Here is a 15,612-nt window from a genome sequence, read left to right as displayed (position 1 = left end):
AAAGAAATGGGCATGGGCAGGACTTGTAATGAGGAGGGAAGATAATCGATGGTCATTAAGGGTTACGGACTGGATCCCAAGGGAAGGGAAGCGTAGCACGGGGTGGCAGAAAGTTTGGTGGGCGGTTGGGATTAAGAAGTTTGCAGGGACGGCATGGCCACAATTAATACATGACCGGGGTTGTTGGAGAAATATGGGAGAGGCCTTTGCCCTGCAGTGGGCTTAACCAGGCTGATGATGATGATGATTGTCTGAATTGGAGTTGGACAGGAAATTGTGAGGTAGCTTGTCGTACGTAGTATTTGGTAAGAACTCGGGGTAATTCAATTAAATTGCGCGCAACACTATCAATAATTGCTTGTCAAAGAGAAATACGTGGACGCAACGAACCAGCAGCTTGCCCTACAACAAGAACATAGGCGTACTGCTGCCGAAAAACTTTTATTTCAAACCTAAAGATGAACGTACGTAATTCAATGCTGCTCCATAGCTTAATTCAAAAAGGTGCTTAGAGGCGATGTTCCAGTTCTATAGGGAACCGGAACATCTTCACTTGTTTAAACTTTAAATGCCCTATAAAAACTATTTTAGGCATGTAAAATAATTAATGTAGCTTAAATTCGACGCTGATATTTATTTCATGTGACTAGATCTATGGAAGTTTTATAGCATATTCTGGAACTATGTGGGACCGTGATATTACTCCTCTCAGGTATAGTCAACTAGACATTGCCGTTGAGCGCTTTCGTTAACAGCCGGTTGGTGGTGCAAGAACCAAGAAATACCAATCGCTTGTTCGCCAGATGCATAGGTATAACATTGTCTTGTAACACTTTTTCACCACTAATATACATCAAATTAAAACAGTGAAAATCTCCACGCAGCAGTAACTCGCACTTACAGAAGATAGCTTTCGGAGGATGGTAAAGGGCCAACTGTGACGAAATTTCGCATTGACTAAATTTCTAATGAATAAGTAGTATACACCATTGAAGCAATCTTGGCAAAGCTGCAAGGCTCGTGATTGTCGATTTTTTTCGTTATCGCGCTCTGTACTGCACCTAAGCAGCCGACGTGTGCATCTGTTTGCATCTGGTAACCTCCGAGATATCGCGTCGTGCCAGGAGACCTGTCGAATCACGACGTGAGTCAATGCGTAATTATCAATGCGGAATAGTGCGTGCGTGCGTGCGTGCGTGCGTGCGTGTGTGCGTGCGTGCGTGCGTGCGTGTGTGTGTGTGTGCGTGTGTGTGCGTGTGCGTGTGCGTGTGTGTGTGTGTGTGTGTGTGTGTGTGCGCGTGTGTGCGTGTGTGCGTGTGTGCGTGTGTGTGTGTGTGCGTGTGTGTGTGTGTGTTTGTGTGTGTGTGTGTGTGTCTGTGTGTGACCGTTTTTAAACATGCCTGGTCAACTGGGTAGCCCGCGGGCGAACAGGTAGCTCATTTTGATGCTGTGCTGAGGTCACAGGGTTCGAAAACCACCAATGGACCAACTTAGGTCACAGAGTAGAGTCTAGTGTGTGCATACGCACCGGTCTTCAAGGAACCTCTTTCGCTCCGACACGTGTCACGGTAGATGAGCGAGACGAAGCGATTACAACGAACTGTGTGAATTCAATTCTTGTGCGTCCCACAAACACTTCAGAAGTAATTTTACTCCTCTCCGCACTAAACAATAGTAATTCGTGCGATGCTGATAACATTAAAATCGAGCCTGTGAAATTTGTAATAGATATTATCGCTCCAGTACTAGCCCATATTTATAATAAATCCCTTTCTACCGGTGTGTTCCCGTATAAAATGCAGATGGCAAAAGTAGTGGCATTGTTCAAGAAAGGTGACAAAACTGCCCTACCTAATTATAGACCTGTGTCTATTCTCCCTATATTTTCGAAGTGCTTGGAAAAAATAATTTTTTGCAGAATATCAGACTTTCTGGACAAGCACAACTTGGTAACTAAGCATCAGTACGCTTTCCGGAAAAATATGTCAACACAGCTAGGTTTGCTTGAACAGAAAGAACTAATTCTAAATAATTTTGAACAACGTTTGCTAACATTGGGAGAATTTGTCGATTTTTCAAAAGCCTTCGATTCTATAAATCATGATGTCTTGCTTAGTAAGTTAAACCACTACGGTATACGCGGCAATGCACTTGACTTGATTAGGTCGTATGTTGGTCATAGAAAGCAGTTTGTACAAGTAAATAGCTTTAAATCTGAAGTTCCGTCGGTCAATGTAGGTGTACCCCAGGGCAGTATTTTAGGGCCCCTCCTCTTTAATATCTTTATTAATGATTTAGTAAACATTGATGTTGATACGCGTTACGTAATCTATGCTGATGACACTACGTTATTTTTTTCATCTACCGCCCTGCCGAATTGATTATAAGAGCTAATGCAGTTTTGAATAAACTATACACATGGTCATCTGACAACAGTTTGACTACGAAATCACAAAAAACTAAGGCGGTGTTATTTCGCGCTAAGAACAAATTACTCTAGAGGAAGATTTGCTAATGAACAATTCTAAAATTGAACTTGTACACTCGGTAAAATCGCTAGGTGTATTTTTTGATCATACTATGACGTGGGAGAGCCATATAGATTTTCTTGCTTGTAAGCTTTCACAAATCACTGGAATATTTTATTCCTTGAACTATCTTCCTCACTTTATTAAGTGCTGGTTATAAAATTCACTTTTTCTCAGCCTTTTAATTATTGTTGTTCGGTCTGGACTACCACTTCTGACACAAATATAAACAGGCTGTACATATTGCAAAAGAAGGCTCTTCGCGCTATTTGCAATAAACCATACGATTTCCCTTCAGCTTATTTATTTCATAAACTTAACACACCGAAAGTACAGGCCCTTTTAAAGTATCGTTTAGTGCTTGCGTATAAAAATGAATAGAAAAAGAACATCAACTACATTACATCTATGGCTTGCTTAAAGCTACACGAAACTCCATACAGCACAAGAAAGCCAGAGTACTGGCACGTACCAAAATCGCGCACAAACTATGGATCACAGATGCTGTGCTCCAGACTACCTCGGTTATTAAACGATCTTATTAACAATAAAATTGATATTGCAACTTGTTCTCCTCCTGATATTCTTGATTTTTTCGCTCATATGTGAGTTGTACAATGCCTGTGTGCTTTTGAAGTGCAGTGAGATTTCGTGTTTTTGCTTGCTTTCTCACATCTTGTTATTGTTGTATTTTTTTTCCTCACCTGATTTGCGATGCGTGTGCATGATATGTTGTAATGCTTGAATATGTGTGTACTTGGGAAAACTGTATTTCCGCGCTGCTGCTCCCTTATTTTCTTTTTGTATTCTTAAGGGTATTTAGGGCTAGTCAAGCTGCTACGAGCAGCTTGACTAGCCCCAAATACCCTTGCGGGGGTCAAAGACCTGCGGGGGTCAAGCTTGACAGCTTGACCCCCGCAAAGCTGTATTTAGTTTTTGTGGAAATAAAGCATACATACATACATACATACATATCCGCCAGTAGCGCTGTTCGAAGAAACTCCTTGACGCCGATTTGTAGCACTGCGTATGCCCGAGTATGTGCGTGCAGCTCTTCAATGAACGTCTTTGACGCGAACTTGGGTTACTAGGTGTGTGCCACAAGGAATGTGCCACACTACATGATGAGAAAGCTGCCTTAAACTTATTCGATGCTTAGCGCAATCGAATCCTCGTCACAATGTATCATCGAGGACAGCAGCCGAATGCATTAGCAGTGTAGGTCCCTGGGTATATGCTTATTTTGAATGAACGCATTTCGCGCCAGCGCTTTAGTGAACTGCGCCAAGAATGCACTGAGTATATGTCGCTCTTCATGAAATTCTGGCAAACAAGGGTGATTGAGCATGTGCCACTGAGTGTGGGGCAAACGAGGCAACAATTCTGAGCGTTCGCAAGCACACCGGTGCGCCACGCTTTTCTCGTCTCGGAGGCCACGTGGGGACTTCTCGGTAATGCCACTAGGTGGCGCCACGTGTCCAGAAAGACTCGTGAGAAAGGCGCTTGGCTGCAGCATGACGCGTTTCTCAGCGTTGTCAGTTGCTGGCGCGCCAGGCATTTCAAAACTGAGACACACGCTTTGCGATATCGGTGCTAGATCGCGCCGCGGGTACTTAGAGATGCACACGCGTCGTGTACTTATGGCGAATGGACGTGCTTTTCGGGGCTCCGTGGCGGCGACGAAATCATACGTTTTTGTGCATGGTTTGAGCTTGCTTCTGTTTTTGATTTGCTGAATTTTTTGCCTTTAAACAGTAATTGGGTGATTTTCTTTTTCTTTCTTATTTTTCATTGTCTCTCGTATTTCGGGTGAGTGGGTGTGTTTGGTGTACATTTGGCTTTGTAGGATGGTTAAAGCGTCCTTTCGCGCCACGTGCTTGTACACGTGCAGCCGGGTGGCACGTCGAGTGTTTGTAGTCTTTAAATGGTAGCTTGGAAGTGACAAAACTAATAGCTATTAGTAGTTTTAGTGTGTCTGTGGTTTGATAGAAAAGCGAGAGCGTGGCGGCGAGGTTAAGCGCGTGCGAGAGAGGATCATACCTTCGGTCTCCGCGGCATTTATTGCTTTTGAAACAGTGCTGAGAGTTGCTTTGCGGAATTTTGAGGATATGGATCAAAACTTCAATTCGTATATTGAAGCAACAGATTACACAAATAACAGATGTTGCCTTGAATAATTCTCGAAGTCACGTGTCACTACGAGCGACGCCACCGCAGTGCGATGTACGTAGGCGTACCTGTGCGAGATACGTAGAGCGCGGCGCCCGCGAGGAGAAAGCCAGACGGCATTCGGTTTGAAATTTCACCTCTTTCCGCGGCGCGTAGCGATGTAATACTTAGCAGACATGGTCGTTAGGGCGCATAGTATGCACGATGCTTGTCAGCTCTACATAGCCAGACCTGGTAACGGGCCCACTAAAGGTACAAATCGCCACAGGCATACTCGAAAAAGCTCTGAAGGCCTGCCACTACACTTTTTGGGCATATCGGTGTTCGTACTGTGACAGGAGATGGCGAGTACACGCGTGTATAATTAAGAAATACATGGTGTCCGTCCCATGACAATTGCCCCCTTTTCACGCTTATGCTTCACCACAGCACTTTATGTTATGCTCTGCCACGTAGCAGTTTTGCACTGAGGCAAATCTAACTTGAGAGAACTGGCATTATGGAACGCGCCATCTTTCCGAGTTTCGAGCAAATCGCGAGCACCACAAAGGCGCGGTCAGTGCCATTGCTAACAGCAGCGAATTCCTTCAATGGAAAGCATGGCACAAAATGGTAAGGAGCTTAATAGCGAACGTCAAAGCAGCTAGGCTGACCGTTACTGTGGTGGTGTCTACGGCTGCCAGCAGATCTGCGTGCGAGGGCGCCGGTTCGAGACGGCAAGGTAATCCAAATGGCGGCGATGATGGCGCTTTAATGCTGTTTCGGACCGGTGGTTGCGGCAAAAAGTCCGGCAAATCGGACGATGAAGGATTCTCGCGTCCGAAATTTCAGACGTTCTGATCGACTGACATTATGGGGGAAGTGGTGGTGCCACGAAGCCTTCCGAATTATCATCGAGCGTCCGGAAAGTTGGTGTTTCGCGGTACTCTTGAATCTCCACCAGCGGATGACATGGCGTCAAGGGGGTTTCGCTAGGATTCCTCTCTGTTACTCGAGGCAGCATTACCATGACTCTCGTTCCCTTTCAACAACATTACTGCTCATTTTCCATGATAGAAGCACAAATTCCACGAGTTTTTCACTAAGTATTCCCAGACTGATGGACTATACACTGATACACAATACACACAATACACAATACACAATACACTATACAATACACAATATACACTATACTGATGGGCGACTTCAATGCCAAGGTAGGCAAGAAGCACGCTGGAGACCAGGCAGTGGGGGAATATGGCATAGGCACTAGGAATAGCAGAGGAGAGTTATTAGTAGGGTTTGCGGAACAGAATAATATGCGGATAATGAATACCTTCTTCATCAAGCGGGATAGCCGAAAGTGGACGTGGAGGAGCCCGAACGGCGAGACTAGAAATTAAATAGACTTCATACTCTGTGCTAACCCTGGCATCATACAAGAAGTGGACGCGCTCGGCAAGGTTCGCTGCAGTGACCACAGGATGGTCAGAAGTCGAATTACCCTAGACTTGAGGAGGCAACGGAAGAAACTGGTACACAAGAAGCCAATCAATGAGTTAGCGGTAAGAGGAAAACTAGAGGAATTGCGCATCAAGCTACAGAACAGGTATTCGGCTTTAACTCAGGAAGAGGTCCTTAGTGTTGAAGCAATGAACGATAATCTCATGGGCATCATTAAGGAGTGCGCAATAGAAGTCGGTGGTAGCGCCGTTAGACAGGAAACGAGTAAGCTATCGCAAGAGACGAAAGATCTGATCAAGAAACGCCAATGTATGAAAGCCTCTAACCCTACAGCTAGAATAGAACTGGCAGAACTTTCGAACTTAACAAGCGTAAGAAAGCTGTCACAAGGAAATATAATATGGATAGAACGGAGGAAGCCTAAAAGCAGTGAAAAACAAACTATGAATTGGCAAGAATCAGATGTATGCGTTAAGAGACAAAGCCGGCAATGTCATTACTAATATGGATGAGATAGTTCAAGTGGCTGAGGAGTTCTATAGAGATTTATACAGTACCAGTGGCACCCAGGACGATAATGGAAGACAGAATAGTCCAGAGGAATTTGAAATCCCACAAGCAACACCGGAAGAAGTAAAGAAAGCCTTGGGAGCCATGCAAAAGGGGAAGACAGCTGGGGAGGATCAGGTAACAGCATACTTGTAGAAGGATGGTGGGCAGATTGTTCGAGAAATACTGGCCACCCTGTATACGCAATGCCTCATGACCTCGAGCGTACCGGAATCTTGGAAGAACGCTAACATAATACTAACCCATAAGAAATGCGACGCCAAAGACTTGCAAAATTACAGACCGACCAGCTTACCGTACGTTGCCAACAAATAATTTACTATGGTAATCCGAAATAGAATCAGGAACACCTTAGACTTCTGTCGACCATAGGACCAGGCAGGATTCCGTAATATCTACTCAAGAATAGACCATATTCACACTATCAGTCAGGTGATAGAGAAATGTGCGGAATATAACCAATCGTTATAAATAGCTTTCATTGATTACGAGAGAGCGTCTGATTCAGTCGAAACCTCAGCAGTCATAAAGGCATTACGGAATCTGGGTGTAGATGAGCCATATGTAAAAATACTTGAAGATATATATAGCGGCTCCACAGCCACCGTAGTCTTCCACAAAGAAAGTATCAAGGCCACAAAGTATCAAGGCCACGGAGCGGGAACACTGCGTCGCACATTCTAGCAATAGAGAAAGTGGCTTGAAGCCAGCGCGAAGGCTGTATTAATTATGCAAGGTGCGCTACATGCTACGCAGCTAGACCAAACCAATGCTATTCACAGCATGTTTACAGGAGTTATTCAGAGACCTGAATTGGGAAGAATTGGGGATTAGAGGTAGTGGAGAATACCTTAGTGACTTGCGATTCGCTGATGATATTGCCTTGCTTAGTAACTCAGGGGACCAATTGCAATGTATGCTCACTGATCTGGAAAAGCAAATAGGCATGGTGGGTCTAAAAATTAATCTGCAGAAAACTAAAGTAATGTTTAACTGTCTCGGTAGAGAACAGCAGTTTACGATAGGTAGCGAGGCACTGGAAGGGGTAAGAGAATACATCTACTTAGGGCAGGTAGTGACCGCGGATCGGGATCATGAGACTGAAATAATCAGAAGAGTACACTGTAAACGGAAATAACTCCGAGGTGGGAGTATACTGCTTGTCCTCTAGTGACCCCCCGGTTCGGAGTTTATTATGCTCCGTATGATCGGAGTAGAATTTTTACTCCGTGCGAGCGGAATTCTTGCGTGGAATTATGGGAGTTTTTTTTCTGTCTTTTCTTTATTTTTTTACTTTGCAATTGACGGAGTTTTTTCGAGGTGCAACGGGAGTATAAAAAGAGGCATCGCGTGAGTTTGCGCGAACATGTTTACATGCAGAGGCTGCTGGTCCAATTTCGAAATATGCACACGAGACCGCGTCAAATTCGGCGAAACAAGTCAATGAAAGCACATATATCACGACATACATAAACATTTCAGAAACGCTCAATGCAGAAACGTACACGCGATACGCGATACACGATACACGTACTACTACACGTACACGTACTACACGTACGTACCCACGTACACGCGATACTCTACAAGCAACGGTGCCAGTATATATAGCCACGATACTGGGTGCCCCGAAACCGCCTAGGGAGCAGCTGTGCTGTTTTCAGAATTACGACTCACATGCTCGTTCATACGAGATCTGCCTCTCTGAAATTAACTGAATACCTTAATCAACACAAAACTGTTAATTCAGAATAGTGAGAAAAAAAGTTAATGACGTAATTTTTCAAAATTATCATGCCATTCTGTGAGTGCTGAAGCGACTTCGCACACTGCCGGCGTTCGCGGCCAAAAAGTGGTGCGTTAGTTACAGAAAGCAAGAAAAGTGTAAGTGCGTGTGCTACATAACAAAATTAAATTCTTGCGATGTAGTGGAAGCGTAGCAAGAAATTATTACGTGTGAACATGACCCGCAGCAGTCAACGTAACGCCGAAAAATGTGCAGTCATACATTTTATACACCGCACTACTTTCCATGCATCCAAGCAATTTCTCTCGGTTGTGAAAAGGAGCTACATCGCTGATCTGTCAAGGGAATCCTTAAACTCGGAGCCAGCAAGCATGCGTCTAAATCAGTGTCTCGGATAGAGCGTAATATTAATGCAATATCGGAAGCAACGACGTGACCAAAACCTATATGCGCGATAACAATTCGATTCACATCGCTCAATAAGAAGCTTTATTTTCAGTACGCATACTTATGTCCTACCGTTTTTTTTCGGGCGAGGATATCCGTTCACAGATACATAAAAACAGTTGCTTGCACTCCGGTCTTTCTCACTGGCAACACAGCACCGCAACGAACTTGGGGTACGCCATTCATTTGCGACTAGCACGGACGTCGTCGCTCGAACAGTGGCTGCTGTTGCCATTGCTACGCGATCCTTTCAAACACTACACTGGACGTTGTCAGCATGTACCCAAAAGGACATAGAAGTCGCATTTCACGTACTGAAGAACACAAGCCAGGGTCACGCAGCACGAAAACACAGTCAGAACCTGAACCGACATCACGAGCCAGTGAGCAGCTCTGAAGTATACCTAAGCCTTTTTCCGCACTTGAAAACGTTTCTCTTGCAATCATCGTTGTCAGCAAAGTGATCACAGCTAATGTACTTGAAGCTGAGATACAGTGAGCTTCAGGCATGCCGATAGCACTTTCTGGAAGGAAATACGGGAAACAAATTGACGAAACGCTGTCACGGAACGACATTTCACAGACGTAAACAAACCGTCAGCCATGAGCACTGCCGGCTCCGCCGAACGCGCCCGGTCGCTGGCGAGGCGCACAGCCTCATGGGAAGCGCCACGTGACCAACTTTTTTCGGCGGAGGGGAGTTTTTTAAAACTCCATGTCGGAGTTTCACGGGAGAACAAGATTTTGAAGCGGAGTAAAATCGCGTCATGTCGCCTTAATACTCCCGCAGCTAGCCAGCGGAGTGAAACGAGGGAATGGCGCTGTTTTGCTCCCATACATCGGAGTAAATATTTGAGGAGGGGAAGTTTTAGGGCACATCACCTCTTAAAAACTCCCAGGTGGGTTTATTTTCGTTTACAGTGTAGGAATGGGCTGGACTGCGTTTGGCAGACATTCTCAGATCATGAACAGCAGGTTGCCATTATCCCTCAAGAGAAAAGTGTATACTAGCTTTCTCTTACAAGTACTCACCTACGGGGCAGAAACCTGTAGGCTTACGAAAAGGGTTCTACTTAAATTGAGGATGACGCAACGAGCTATGGAAAGAGGAATGATGGGCGTAACGTTAAGGGATAAGAAAAGAGCAGATTGGGTGACGGAACAAACGCGAGATAATGACATCTTAGTTAAAATGAAGAAAACGAAATGAGCATGAGATGGACATGTCATGACGAGGGAAGATAACCGATGGTCATTAAGGGTTAGGGCCTCGATTCTAAGGGCAGGGATGCATTGCAAGGGGCGGGAGAAAATTAGGTGTGGGGATGAGATTAAGAAGTTCGCAGAGATGACATGTCTACAATTAGTACTTGACCGGGGTACTTGTAGAAGTATGGGAGAGACCTTTGCCCTGCAGTTTGCATAACCACGCTGCTGCTGCTGCTGCCGCTAATGATGTTGATGGTGAACGCTAAAGTTTTGTCAAAGAAGTCACTTAACAAGACTTCCACTTCCTCAAAATATAAACTTGGCCTTACATATCTCGGTTGGAAAAGTATGGGAGAGGCCTTTACCCTGCAATAGGCGTAACCAGGCTGATGATTATGATGATGATTCTAGAATATTACATATCCCTGATAATTCCTAGGTTTTCCACGTTTTCCCGGTTGATAGACACTCTAACGAATGTGAAGCGGGAACAGAAATCATTTCGGTTATAACGGCCAACATAGCCGTTCAACTGGGAAATCTGAGATGGTATGAGTAAAGTTTGCCTTGGTGCTGGGCAATGGTTAAACAAAATAAAGCTCATGCTTTAAACAAAAAGCAAGCAAGAAAAAAGAAACAAAGAGTTAAATTTAACTGATTTCTGAAAGAACGTTTCTGATTGTTTCTTAATTTATCACGATAGATACTAGCAACAGAAAATGTCTAAACAAGGAAATACAGCCCAAATTACCGGTGCGTGCGAATATCGCAGATGTCGAATACTACTCGCTTAGTCAGTGCCATTCGCCTCACAATCAATCCCATATTTTCGTGCTAAGTATTCTGTAATATTCCGTTTCTGTTCCATTCTGAGAGGTAGCCGTACATACTGCGGTTGACACGGCGGAAACTCAAGGCAAGCAGACGTCGATTATCCACCCCCCCCCCCCCCCCTCCCCAGGTCATTCAGCTGCAGGAGAGATTCGGTTTGATTGCCCGGGTTCTGATTGCATTTGATAGCGTCTGTCTATTCATGCATCATCACGCAAAAGGCTGTCTCGGTTGTTGATAGGCTACAAATTTACATTCGCGAGTCATTCAAAGCAGCCTAATGTTTAGGCAGTCTCGCCGCGTTTGTGTCGCTTTACAGCGGTGGGCGACGCTGTAGCGGTATACACTAGGCACTTTCAACGGACGCAATGCTCTGCTTGTATCTGGTGATACGCTGTCACACTGTTTAATTACTAAAATTGTCACCTGCAGGACACGATCATAATTTTCTTTTTTTTTCTCCTTTCCTCAGTTGACCCCGGTAGTCCAGTTGCGAACAGTGTTAGATGGACCGAACACTGCGAAGAAATTATAATTATTTACCAAACACGCTCCGCACACCCTTTGAGTTGATTGTTTCGTTTACGAATAGTCAAGTATTCTAAATTAGATTCGATAGTCAAAAGTCGTTGTTCTTGGGTATGTGGAGTCAATTCGAAACGTAACTGTTCGCACATCACTAATGAATTTTTAACTTCACAATAACAGGGTTGATAGACACGATAATGAAAAGTTGGAAGTGTCGGTGTTTCTGAAAACTAAAGAGGGAAACTGATTGACAGGGAAGCGGAAAGCCCATAGACAACACCACACCTCCTTAGCGCGGCTGACAACTCAACATCGGTCAGCAGCGCGGGCCGATGTTAGGCGGACAATGGAACTAAGTATAATTGATAGCCGTAGCCTACACATGCATGGAATAATTGAGACAGACCAGTCGCTAGTGTAGGCATAAGAAACTTAAATGCGCTAGTGAATACAATTTCCCATATTTATTGCTATTTTTTCGTATACTAGGTACCAACTAGCCCAAGTGAACAGTAAAAACAAGGGAACACGCACTATAACAAACTGAACAGATGCTAGTGATGCATTGATACATGTGCAAGCTAACTATGGAAATCTGCGCCAAGAAGCTTAACAATTTGTTAGAGCGTTAAGAAGCATTGAAGGGTAGCCAATGTTAAACACAGCTAAGCGTGTATTGCTACACGCGTAGTAAGGCTTGAGATCAAAGTCATGGTGACTAATCCTGGAAGAATGCAGAAATTTTCATTGTATTGACATATCTATGTTCTGACAACTGGATGCATAGCAATGCATACTTTACTGAGAAATGGTTGGATGTATAGCTCATGTATTAGGCTCTAACTGTAAGGTACAAGCGTAACTTACTAACACAGCTCAAGTTATTTTTCACTTTAGGGTGCCTTTAAACACTTTTTAGGGCCCACAAAAGTCGTTGGGTGTGATCGGGCACCCGGTACCTCGATCGTGGGGCCACTCACGGCGCTGGATTCAGGCTAGTCCACACTGGTATTACGTGACATCCACCGCATGACGTATTCCTTTTTTTTAGAAGAGAGGCATACGCTGTGCTAAATGTGATCCGAAACAATACTCAAGACTAATAGCCGATCGCGTTGACACAAAAGCCCCTGCACGGTATGCGAATGTGCTCATGCTTAATATACTGCAAGTGTTCGACGCACCTATTCTTTGATTTTGAGAGATGCCCATCCATGCGCTTTCATTCTTGGCGCCGCGTGGTGAAATGCCAATGGTTGTGCATTCTTAAGAAACCTCCCGATTCTCCTCGAGATTACTTTGGCCTGGAGAGAAGGGGGAGGAGAGGCCGGGAGGGGGGGTTCCATAAATAAATATGTGTGTTATGTCTGCTTCCCTGTAGGAAGCGTAGCTTTGCATTGTGCCGAACAATGTCTTTAGGGGAATGAGAGAGAGAGAAATAAAAGCATCTTCCCCCTAATAAAGGACCCCCTGCCCTCCCCCATGGTACGTAGCTGTTGCCGCGTAGCGTGCCAGTCTAGCTGGAAGCCGGACAGGATTGATGTGCTTGAACTGATCTGCTTGCTGACTATACTTGAACGCGTAAATTATGATCATCAGAGCGCATAAGCCACCCGTACTAGCAACGTTTGCATATCTAACATAGCTGCCGGGTAAAAGTTTATGGTTGAATTTTTAGGACCCTGTAAAAGGCATGTGTTCTCTCGAGTGCCTTCAACAAATTTGACGATACAGTCCAGCACGAGTTCATGAGCAGCGGCCTGTTCATTTTGATCGCAGCTATTGTTTTCCCGCTGTGCGCGGTCGCAAGATAAGGTTACGCGCTGTAACCGGCAAACAAGTTTATCAAGTGGAAGCACGAAAGTGCACTTCTACGTCAGACATTGAGTCATCCTTTCCATGTGGTACTAGAAATCAAAAGCAATCAGGCGTTTCTCGCCACGTTTCCTGCCGCATCGAAATGGTCCTTGCTATAAGTTTCCGCGATAAAAATAGGCGGTTACGGGTAAGCTGCAAAGGGCAGTTTTGGCGCCAGATAAACTGCAGTAGCTTATTTATCAATATCGCAGACGGTAAATTATATGCGATTACGATGAGCGTCTTGCCCGTTCCCGGAAGCACGCTGTCATGCCTTCCGTGTTCCGAGCTGAGCTTCACAATACTGTTCATTTCTTTCCAAGTTTAAAGAATTTCCGCACTACTGAGCATGTTCCCATTAAGCTGAATTTCTATTGGAGCAATTACCATGATAACAGCGCACAATAACTAAAAGAACGCATGCGCTAAACAGAACCAGCGCTGACTTTCTGCTAGAATTTTAGCCCACAGATACGGCCAAGGCAAGGGGGGGGGGGGGGTGTCGCATTAGCAATAAAATGCCTGTTGAAAATCTTTGCATGCCTAGTTGCATACAAAATCTTCCTTGAGTCTTTTTTCCTGCTACTATTATGTTGCTTGAAGATCAACTAAACAACCCAAGTAACAATGCTAATGTTACAAATAAGGCACGTCGCGAATCATAAACGCTAGACGTTTCCCCCTCCGAGTTATCGCGCTCAACGAATGCTCGGGTGTTCCTGAGCGTTTACATACGATCGCCGTACAGCAAGATCGCGTCTTTAATCGACGTCTCATTTAGCATCAGGACAATACTCCGCAGCGGTTGCGCATTGTCGAGCATGACTAGAAGGTTACTCAATGCAGATGCTCCCGTCTAAGGATGTCATGTGTGTATTTTCATTCGCCTTGTCCAGAGAGGATTGCACCGCGGGCTAAATCTACCGGTAGCCACCACCACATCCTGACCCCGTGGCCTGTATTTTAGCCTGTTTAGATATATTAAGACAGCTGTGACTTTCGGCAAAGCTAGGACAAAATTGAGAATAACGCTGCCCAAGAACAACAACGAAGCGCACAACAAACGTACGCACATGCAATCGCACTTTTCGTAACAACTATCACCAGTACCGCACCAAAAGGGCCGCTAGTAAGTTACAAGTTCCCATAGTAGTTGAAGCATCCATTTTTCCAGTGGGGTCCACCGGCACATCGATTGGTTCTGGCAGGTATTTCCTAATTAACGTGCCTGTAAAACCCATCCCGTACATCGTACCATGTTCAACGCAAAACACATATAACAAACATTCGAACAAAATTGCGAGAGTTCTTGGACACTCACAGCAGGGATTATTTGCGGTGGATCGGAACCTTCTGACGCACTAAACATGTGTGCATGTAAAGAACCCGTTCTATCGTATTACCACTCTTACAAAGAAAGCATTCGACCAATTACCAACGAACTACTACCGAGTTTCCAACCGCTTCTTACAGTCCGCGCTTGGCGAGGCGTCTTGCCAAACATCGTATGGTTTAGACGCGCACGTCTGTGACACCTAATAAGCCAGAGATTGTTTCATAAGCAATCGCTTTCCGGTTGATTACAACGGCGCACACCATCCCGAGTCATGAGGGCATGGCATCGTGGAAAAGAAGCAGTTTTCATTACTATATTCACGAGTATAGTCAACGTAACTAACCTGGATAGCCGAGCAAGTGATGAAAATTGCGCAAGGGACGGCAGCGTCGTGCCCCGAGAACCTGTCGCACCGTGGCAAAGAACCAGACTGAGTTTTCGGGTCACGTGACGGATGGCGTCATTGACTGAAGTTCCAGACGAAAGGTTAAATTCGGTCTGAAACTCACTTCGAATTGAACGGGCTATAAGTTTCAAGGCCACGGAGCGGGAACACTGCGTCTCTCATTCTAGCAGTGGAGAAAGTGGCTTGAAGCCAGCACGAAGGTTGTATTAATTATGCAAGGTGCACTACATGCTACGCAGCTAGACCGAACCAAGGTAATGTTGTTTGCCGTCGCTTGGAGATACTCAGCCATAATTTCTTTTGGAATCAGCACAAATAATTAATTAATAAATAATTAGTATAACTCTCAATCATTATATCCATACAAAAACTGTCAATAAGAACATTGTAGAGCTACGTGAGAAGCTCCCCATACAGCTTTATTTTGCTCAATACGTGCTACATAAAGTGTTTCTCCGTGCGTGAAAGCAGCCCCCGAATACGCGCTAATTTGACGCGCTACTGGCTACTCGAGGCTCCTTGCTTTAATTCTGTTTTC

At 44.8% G+C, this 15,612-nt stretch overlaps 1 long non-coding RNA gene across 1 annotated transcript in view; it reads right to left on the bottom strand.

Annotated features, from left to right (window-relative positions):
- The window catches only part of LOC135919015 (uncharacterized), a 54,094-nt gene extending 38,997 nt beyond the window's left edge, over positions 1-15,097 (bottom strand). The window contains exon 1 of the long non-coding RNA XR_010569857.1: positions 15,012-15,097. This is a non-coding gene — a long non-coding RNA (uncharacterized lncRNA). The remainder of the gene's footprint in view (positions 1-15,011) is intronic.
- Positions 15,098-15,612: the final 515 nt, after the last annotated feature.

This window comes from Dermacentor albipictus, chromosome 9 (genome assembly GCF_038994185.2).
Source record: "Dermacentor albipictus isolate Rhodes 1998 colony chromosome 9, USDA_Dalb.pri_finalv2, whole genome shotgun sequence".
NCBI lineage: Eukaryota > Metazoa > Arthropoda > Arachnida > Ixodida > Ixodidae > Dermacentor > Dermacentor albipictus.
This window is presented reverse-complemented; position numbering and strand designations above follow the sequence as displayed.